The 10,150-nt window shown below is 47.3% G+C and overlaps 1 pseudogene; it reads right to left on the bottom strand.

Moving 5' to 3' along the window:
- Positions 1 to 529: 529 nt before the first annotated feature.
- Positions 530 to 2,516, bottom strand: LOC110138866 (kinesin-like protein KIFC1 pseudogene; annotated as a pseudogene).
- Between the last annotated feature and the right edge of the window lie 7,634 nt (positions 2,517 to 10,150).

Below are 10,150 nucleotides of genomic sequence, written 5' to 3'. Positions count from 1 at the left end.
TCCACTGTACTCTCTTTCCATTTCCCTGATTACAACCAGTTCACCCCTCAAACTGCTGGGCAAGAGAATTTTTGTGTTCCTATCTGGTGGATTTTGCATTTGCTTCTACTTGTTTGCATTTTAAATACCGGCTATAATTGTATCTATCATTCTGATTTTCTTGCAAAAACTTACTTTGCTTTGTGTTGTGTTTATGGTTGGATGGCATCACCGACTCAATGGACATGATTTTGGGTAAACTCTGGGAGTTGGTGATGGACAAGGGGGCCTGGCGTGCCCCTTGCAGTCCATGGGATTGCAAAGAGTTGGACACAACTGAGCAACTGAACTGAACTGTGTTTATGAAAATAGGCTTGTTTTTGAAAAGCACTGTTTGCATACATTGTGTGCATTTAAGGGGAAGGTACTGTATTTTTTAAAATTCTCTTCTTTATTTGATAGACCCAGGTATCAGTGCTACCCCCAATAAAGCACCCCCACCCACCCCCAACGTGTCTCACACACACACACACACAATCCACATCCATCTTCATTTCTTGTTGACCTGGGCAGTACCAATAACACACTGGTTCGGAGGCAAAGCGTAGGGAGTTGAGGGACTTGGAGACGTTGTCTTCTAGGGGAGAAATGTTCACAAACATGAGCATCTCAGCACTGCCGCCCAGAGAGTTCTGCAGCAGGTAAGTGAGCTTGCTGTTTTGGTAAGGCCCGTGGGACTCCTTGTTGCTCAAGGCCATGATGACCAGCCCCAGTGTGGACAGGCTGCTGTTAATGGCCAGCGTTTCTCGAAGGTGTTTCCACTCCCCAGGGCCGAGGGATAAGCCGGGGTCTAGCTGCTCATTCCCAGCCAAGTCCACAAGGCTGAGGGGGGCCAGGCACTGCAGGCCTCGGCCAGCGTGCTCCCCAGAGATCTGCAACTGGAACACTCCGTGACTACGCAGTGAGCGCTCATTCTGGGCTGTACGGGCGACAGCCCGGTTCTGGAGGGCTAGTCTCTCTCTCACAGGAGGCTGGAACATCACACGTATTGGTGACATTAAGCTGCTCGCTGCCTGGCCCTGCCTGGCGAATCACACATTCACCTCTCTGGCCCTTACGGGTCCCAGTGGCCAGCAGGCCTCAGGCAGTCTCATTGTAGATCTCTACGTAACTTGCCACAAAGCTGTAGGTCTAGCCCTGGCCACTTAGTTCCTGGGCCAGAGAAAAGAGGTGCCACGGGGCCCAAGAGATCAGCCCCTCCATCTGGGCATCTCCCCAAGGCCCACCCTCCGTGGTGAAGGTCTTGCCACTGCCTGTCTGGCCATAGGCAAAGATGCACACTGGATCGTCATCCAGGGCTAAGTGGACAAGCGTGGAAACATCCTCAAACACTTCATCCTGTCTGCTCGCTGGTGAGAACACCCGGTCAAAGGGGAAGTCATGGCGGGTAGGGACAGCTGGCACCCCACTCAGGGTCCCATACTGCTGAGGCAGGTTGGAGGGTCAGAGGGCCCACAGGGGCCAGAGGGAAACTGGAAGAAGCCAGGGGATGGGGTGGACTCCCCTGGAAGGATGGGGCAGACCCGGCAGAACACACGGATGTTGCCTTTGAGTTCCTGCAGTTGGTTACATAACTGCCGGCGCTCCATCTCGAGCCCATGGAGACATTCTTCCCACTCAGCCAGTAAGGCCTCCCAGACTGCAGCCTTCTGGCACAGAGATGCCACCGCCGCTTGGCTGTCCGACAGAGAAGCTGCTGAGGTCTGCAGGCCCCTCTCCTGCTCTTCCAGCCGGGATGCCAGTCCCCTCTTCTCCTCCTGCGATCTCAGCTGTTCTTTCTGGAGCCCTTGCACTAAGCCCTCCTTCACGCCCAGCCACTTTTCCAGCTCCGGGACCCAGGCACTCAGGTTCCCCAGCTCCCGCTGGCCTGCTCAGCCGGGGCCTGCACCCGGTCAAGTCCAGTGTCAACTCCCAGTGGCCTGCACTCTGCCCCTGGGGCCAAGGCCTGTTGCTGGGTCTCCCTGAGCGGGTCCCACCGCTGCTGGTTCTCCTGGTCCAATGTCTGCTTCCTCTCACCATAGCATTTCAGCTCTGCATTGAGGTCACATAACTGCCCCTTTAAGTCCCAGACCGGACATTTGGGTTTCTTCCCTTCCACCATGGGAGGGGCAGCTGTTGTTCCAGGCTTCCGGGCAGGAACAACAGGACCTGGCTTCTGAGTCTTCAGCACTGTGGCCACAGCTGTGGAACATCAGGGTCCTGGCTTCTAGGGAGCTTTGGGCACTGCGGTCTGGCCTTGTGTCTGAGCACGGAGGTGAGGGCTGCTGCTCTGGGGAGGTGGGGGGGGTCGTGGCCACCCTGGTGCCCAGGCCTCCTGTGATTTTCCTCTCGGGCTTCAATGCCTCCTCCATCTGGTCAGGCCTCCTCTTCAGCCTGCGTCCCAAGAGAGACAGCCGGGAAGCGGCCTTGGCCAGGGGTCCCTTCAGCTCTATGTTCCCCTTCACTTCCACCAATGGGGACCTCTGCTGAGGCCCCATGTCCAGCTTGCTGCCACTCACACCGGGCAAGGGTGATGAAGAGGACAGAGCCGGGGTTCCCGGGACCACGTTCTCCCGAGCGCTCACGACATACGAGTACGCGCACTCTGCTCCTGGGCTGCCTGCCCTGCCTGTGTTTATAAACCACGTGTTATTACTTGAAAGAAACATGGGTATCACCTGCACAGACTTTCCTTTTGTTATTTATTAGAAAAAGAACCTAGGAAAAGAGACTAAGAGAGCTGTCCACAGCCACATAGATAATTAGTGGTAGTCATTAAAATAATGACTGTAGATATTAGATCATTTACCTCCTAAGTCAAAACTTTTCCACTAAAGCATTCTTCCTCTATCTTATAGGCTGAGCTTTTTTCCCTCAAGAATAAGGTTCATCACCTGCCTCATGATTAGTTATTTCTTTTATCAGCCCTGGAAACTGTGGAAAAGAAGAATTTTCAGAAGCACTTAACTACCTATCTCAGAGCGGGATGGTTTTGAAGATGAAGTAAATGAACTCAGCCAACTTTTCTTTGCATTGTCATGAATAATTGCAAGGATGGAAACAGAGGGCAATGGCTTTGATTCAGGCTGCCTGAATTTTAGGCCTGAATTTTAAGAAGATGTAAGGCAATGGTCTCAACTCACTGAGTGTTAGTTTTCTCATCTGAACACTCAGGAGTTTTATCTCTATGATTTCATATTTTTAGATGATTAAATACCTTTTCCAAGATAAAGGGAACATATGTTTATTGCAAAAAAAGCTTTAAAAGTAGAGAACTGTATCAAGAAAAAGAAATTAATCAATCATCCATAATGGAACTCAGAGATAACAACTGTCATTTACCTGAAGCATTCTTTTCAAGTCTGTTACGGAGGAGCCTGGTAGGCTACAGTCCATGTGGTCGCGAAGAGTCAGATACGACTAAGCGACTTCACTTTCCCTTTTCACTTTCATGCATTGGAGAAGGAAATGGCAACCCACTCCAGTGTTCTTGCCTGGAGAATCCCAGGGATGGGGGAGCCTGGTGGGCTGCCGTCTATGGGGTCACACAGAGTCGGACACGACTGAAGCGACTTAGCAGGAGCAGCAGCACTATATTTAGTTTTGAAGTTATTTAAATAGTTTAATTTTTCTATAAAAATCATTGCATTTACCTTGAAATGGTGTTTTGTTTCTATTTCTGAAACACTTCCTCCCTGACAGCCAGTGATTCTAGCTTTCTTTCCCAGGTATCATAATAATGTGTTGTGTTTGTTTTTCACATAATGTCTTCTTTGATCCTCATGGAGGAAGGGAGGCAGAGAGAGCAGATGGTCCCATTTTAAAGACGAGGAAACTGAGGCCCAGTAAGGTAAAGTGATTTCTTCTAATTAGACTGCCAGAAAGAATCAAGGACAGGGAATTGAAAGCAAAGCGAAAGTGTTAGTCGCTCCGCTGTGTCCGACTCTTTCTGATCCCATGGACTGTAGCCCACCAGGCTCCTCTGTCCATAGAATTCTCCAGGCAGGAATGTTGGAGTGGGTTGCCATTTCCTTCTCCAGGGATCTTCCTGACCCAGGGATGGAGCACCAGGTCTCCTGCATCGCAGGCAGACTCTGTACTGTCTGAGCCACCAGGAGGCCCTGCTTGGCGACACTCGTATCACACTGCTTCCATTTGGCCTAGGTTCAACAAGCACCCTCCATCGTCTGCTCGCCCAAGGGATGGAGAACTTCCGCTGACTCTTTGTGCTGCCACTGCATTTCTATGAGGAAGGATTGTTTGGCCAAAAAAAAAAATTAATTGGAAATTGTGTGGATTGTGATATTTTAAGTAATTTTTACTGTGCTGATTCTAAATTGTATCATCTAATTATCTCAGATGCTTTGGCATTTTGATTTTCTTCTGGCACTACTAGGATCCTGTCCCTCATTATCTAACTACCTGTGATGAGCTTCTGCATGACCACTTCTGACCTCAGGGGTAGTTCTGTTATTGTATATGATTTGATGGATTATAATTAGCTCCCGTAAATCCAATCACAGAAATGAAACCCAATGACTGGAAACTGGGAACTGATCCAGGACTGGTCTATGATGGAAATAGCATATCCTGCCTAACTGGCTTGAATTATAATTGGCTATATTAAACTCTAATGTTGACTAATTCAGACTAGAATGACTCTCAGTCAGGGTTCATGCACTCTTGAACACTTTTTTGGAATTGAGATATATAAGTGTCTTGATGCTGGATCACACTGTGAATCTGACTCTAAATCTCCAATTAACCAAAATTCAGAATATGACCATGTAACCCAGACATGTAAAGAAAAGCGGTGGGGGTGGGGTGGGGTGGGCAATGTAACATTTAGAGATTTTCATGTAGTACTCAGCCTTCATCTTATGGATAAATCCTCATTAACCTTTGTTCTTGCTCTAACTACCAAGAAATTATTCATCAGGGAGAGCAAGTCTCCCAATTATCTTCTGTTTAGTGTTAGCCGAGTGACCCTCCTGATCTAGAAGACAGCCGGAGGGCAAAGCTCCAGCATCAGCAAAACCTGAGCAGGGCCCTGAACAGCTTCTGTCTCGCCCACCTTCCTGGAGCCTCTTCCTTTCTTCTTCTCCCCAGTGCACCAACCCCTAGGGCCTAACCTCAGCCCCTCTCTCTACCCTGCTATTTACCCACATGAAGAGGTTCCTGAGAAAGGCTTTATCTAGGGCCCACCTGGGCATGTCTGCATTGTACTCAGCTCAGTTCAGTAGCTCAGTCGTGTCTGACTCTTCTTGACCCCATGGACTGCAGCACACCAGGCCTCCCTGTCCATCACCAATTCCTGGAGCTTACTCAAATTCATGTCCATCGAGTCGGTAATGCCATCCAACCATCTCATCCTCTGTCATCCCCTTCTCCTCCCACCTTCAATCTTTCCCAGCATCAGGGTCTTCTCCAATGAGTCAGTCCTTCACATCAGGTGGCCAAAGTATTGGAGTTTCAGCTTCAGCATCAGTCCTTCCAATGAATAACCAGGTCTGATTTCCTTTAGGATTGACTGGTTTGATCTCTATTCAGTCCAAGGGACTCTCAAGAGTCTTTTCCAACACCACAGCTCAAAAGCATCAATTCTTTAGTGCTCAGCTTTCTTTATAGTCCAACACTTAGATCTATACATGACTACTGGAAAAACCATAGCCTTGACTAGACAGACTTTGTTGGTAAAGTAATGTCTCTGCTTTTTAATATGCTGCCTAGGTTGGTCATAGCTTTTCTTCCAAAAAGCAAGAGTCTTTTAATTTCATGGCTGTAGTCACCACCTGCAGTAAATTTGGAGCCCCAAAAAATACAGTCTGACACTGTTTCCATTGTTTCCCCATCTATCGGCCATGAAATGATGGGACCAGATGCCATGATCTTAGTTTTCTGAATGTTGAGTTTTAAGCCAACTTTTTCACTCTCCTCTTTCACATCATCAAGAGGCTCTTTAGTTCTTCACTTTCTGCCAAAAGGGTGGAGTCATCTGCATATCTGAGGTTATTGATATTTCTCCAGGCAATCTCGATTCCAGCTTGTGCTTCATCCAGCCCAGCATTTCACAGAATGTACTCTGCATATAAGTTAAACAAGCAGGGTGACAATGTACAGCCCTGACATACTCCTTTTGCTATTTGGAACCAGTCTGTTGTTCTATGTCCAGTTCTAACTGTTGCTTTCTGACCTGCATACAGGTTTCTCAGGAGGCAGGTCAAGTGGTCTGGTATTCCTGTCTCTTTCAGAATTTTCCACAGTTTGTTGTGATCCATCCATATAGTCAAAGGCTTTGGTGTAGTCAATAAAGCAGAAGTAGATGTTTTTCTGGAACTCTCTTGCTTTTTCGATGATTCAGCAGATGTTGGCAATTTGATCTCTGATTCCTCTACCTTTTCTAAATCCAGCTTGACTATCTGGAAGTTCATGGTTCATGTACTATTGAAGCCTGGCTTGGAGAATTTTGAGCAATACTTTGCTAGCGTGTGAGATGAATGCAATTGTGTGGTAGTTTGAACATTCTTTGGCATTGCCTTTCCTTGGGATTGGAATGAAAACTGACCTTTTCCAGTCCTGTGGCCACTGCTGAGTTTTCCAAATTTGCTGGCATATTGAGTGCAGCACTTTCATAGCATCATCTTTTAGTATTTGAAATAGCTTGACTCGAATTCCATCACCTCCACTAGCTTTGTTCCTAGTAATGCTTCCTAAAGCCCACTTGACTTTGCATTCCAGGATTTCTGGCTCTAGGTGAGTGATCACACCATTGTGGTTATCTGGGTCATGAAGATCTTTTTTATACAGTTCTTCTGTGTATTCTTACCACCTCTTCTTAATATCTTCTGTTTCTGTTAGGTCCATACCATTTCTGTCCTTTATTGTGCCCATCTTTGCATGAACTGTTCCCTTGGTATCTCTAATTTTCTTCAAGAGATCTCTAGTCTTTCCCATTCTGTTGTTTTCCTCTGTTTCTTTGCACTGATCATTGAGGGAGGCTTTCTTATCTCTCCTTGCTGTTCTCTGGAACTCTGCATTCACATAGGTATATCTTTCCTTTTCTCCTTTACCTTTAGCTTCTCTTCTTTTCTCAGCTATTTGTAAGACCTCTTCAGACAACCATTTGCCTTTTTGCATTTCTTTTTGTTGAGGATGGTCTTGATCCCTGCCTCCTATACAATGTCATGAACCTCAGTCCATAGTTCTTCAGGCACTCTGTCTATCAGATCTAATACCTTGAATCTATTTCTCACTTCCACTGTATTATCATAAGGTATTTGATTTAGGTCATACCTCAGTGGTCTAGTGCTTTTCCCTACTTTTTTCAATTTAAATCTGAATTTGGCAATAAGGAGTTCATGATCTGAGCCACAGTCAGCTCCCAGTCTCATTTTTGCTGACTCTATAGAGCTTCTCCATCTTTGGTTGCAAAGAATATAATCAATCTGATTTTGATATTGACCATCTGGTGATATTCATGTGTAGAGTCTTCTCCTGTGTTGTTGGAAGACAGTGTTTGCTATGACCAGTGCGTTCTCTTGGCAAAACTCTATTAGCCTTTGCCCTGCTTCATTCTGTACTCCAAGGCCAAATTTGCCTGTTACTCCAGGTATCTCTTGACTTCCTACTTTTGCATTCCAGTCCCCTATAATGAAAAGGACATCTTTTTCAGGTGTTAGTTCTAGAAGGTCTTGTAGGTCTTCACAGAACCATTCAACTTCAGTTTCTTCAGCATTACTGATTGGGCCATAGGCTTGGATTACTGTGATACTGAATGGTTTGCCTTGGAAATGAACAGAGATCATTCTTTCATTTTTGAGATTGCATCCAAGCACTGTATTTTGGACTCTTTTGTTGAGTATGATGGCTACTCCACTTCTTCTAAGGGATTCTTGCCCACAGTAGTAGATATAACTGTCATACCATCTACACAATGGCGGAGTAGAAGGCTGTGTGCTCATCTTCTCCTGAGAGAATTCCAAAATTACAATTCACTGCTGAAGAGCCATCGACAGGAGAATGCTGGCTCCTGCCAAAAAAAAGATACCCTACATCCAAGGGCAAAGGAGAAGGCCCTGCAAGGTGGTGGGAGGGGGAAATCACGTTTAGAACCAAACCTCATACCCGCCAGAGATGCTCAGGGGGCTCAAACAGACCTTGTGTGCACCAGGACCCAGAGACCGCACAGAGACTGAACCAGGCTGTTTTTGAGTGTCTCCTGCAGAGGTATGGGTCAGCAGTGGCCTGCCGCAGGGGCAGGGGCTCTGGATGTAGCAGACCTGGGTATGGCATAAGCCCTCTTGCAGGAGGTCGCTGTTAATCCCTCCATAGAGCTCCAGGACTTACTCAGGCCTGGGGAAACAGATTCTTGAGGACACAAACAGAACCTTGTGTGCACCAGGACCCAGGAGAAAGGAGCAGTGACCCCACAAGAGACTGACCCAGACTTGCCCGTGAGTGTCCAGGAGTCTCCAGTGGAGGTGTGGGTCGGTGGCCGGCTGCAGGGTTGGGGGCACTGAATGCAGCAGTGCCTGCGTGGGAACTTTTGAAGGAGGTCTCCATTTTCTTCATTACCTCCACCATGGTTTGGCCTTAGGTCAAACAACATGAGGGAACACAGCGCTGCCCGTCGACAAAAAATTGGACCAAAGATTTACTGAGCATGACCCCGCCCATCAGAACAAGACCCAGATTCCCCCACAGTCAGTCTCTCCCATCAGGAAACTTCCATAAAGCCTCTTATCCTTAGCCATCAGAGGGCACGCAGGATGAAAACCACAGAAAACTAACCAAACTGATCACATGGACCACAGATTTGTCTCACTCAATGAAACTTTGAGCCGTGCCCAAGGGCTGCCCAAGATGGTTGGGTCATGGCGGAGAGTTCGGACAAAACGTGGTCCCCTGGAGAAGGGAATGGCAAACCACTTCAGTATTCTTGCCTTGAGCATCCCATGAACAGTATGAAAAGGCAAAAAGATAGGACACTGAAAGATGAACTCCCCAGGCCAGTAGGTGCCCAATATGCTACTGGAGATCACTGGAGAACTAACTCCAGAAAGAATGAAGGGACAGAGCCAACGGAAAAACATCACCCTGTTGTGGATATGACTGATGATGGAAGTAAAGCCTGATGCTATAAAGAGCAATATTGCACAGGAACCTGGAATGTCAGGTCTATGAATCAAGGCAAAATTGGAAGTGGTCAAACAGATGGCAAGAGTGAACATTGACACTTAGGAATCAGTGAACTAAAATGGACTGGAATGGGTGAATTTAACTCAGATGACCATTATATCTACTACTGTGTTGTCACAGTGCTTCCTTAGAGAGAAAACCTGTCATTGCAACCAGAATCAGGGTCTGGGCTGCCTCCCAGGCCTCCTGTTCTTCCTCACACACTCCTGTCTTTACCCTCCACACCCTGAACTCCTCAGTTGCTCAGAGGCTCACAGAGACAGACTGCACTCCAAGCAAATAAGTTAGGCTCCAAAAATGACAGCTCCTCCACTCTGATATCTCAGTTGCCACCGGGATGCAGTAAAAGAAAGTGAAGCTAGCAGCCGTCACAAGACTTACCGTCGAAGGCCAAGGCCTGGAGCAGAAGCAGCTCCTCCTTGCTTATCCTGAGGAAGGCCGCAGCCTCACCGAGCTCCGACAGGTCCATCCTCCTTAAAGCGATCCTCCCACTCAGGTCGAGACCTTAAAGTGAGCCAAAAAGATTCACTCTGCAGAAGATGGGTGTAGGAAGGAACCAGGGGAAAGGAGGCATCAGGAACTGAAGGGAGAAATTATTCACCATCGATAGATCATCAAGGTTTGAGTTTTCTTCTTTACCTCTCTGCCATGTCCCAAGTATATGATGAAGTTGTACACAAGGAGTCTTACCCTAGCAGGATCCCTTTATGCAGGAGGCACAGAAAGTCCAATGCCTAGAGTCCACAATGCTTTTAGGGGGCCACAAAAATATTTTAATTTCTTCTAAAGGCAGAAGAAAAAGGGACTTCCCTGGTGATCTGGTGGCTAAGACTTTGCCTCCTAATGCAGGGGGTGTGGGTTTGACCCCTGGTCAGGGAGCTAAGATCCCACATGCTTTGTGGCCAAAAAACCAAAACATAAAACGGAAACAACA

This window comes from Odocoileus virginianus, chromosome 25, assembly GCF_023699985.2.
Source record: "Odocoileus virginianus isolate 20LAN1187 ecotype Illinois chromosome 25, Ovbor_1.2, whole genome shotgun sequence".
In the NCBI taxonomy this organism is placed as follows: Eukaryota; Metazoa; Chordata; class Mammalia; order Artiodactyla; family Cervidae; genus Odocoileus; species Odocoileus virginianus.
The sequence above is the reverse complement of the archived record's forward strand: the minus strand, read 5'-3'. Positions and strand labels throughout refer to the sequence as shown.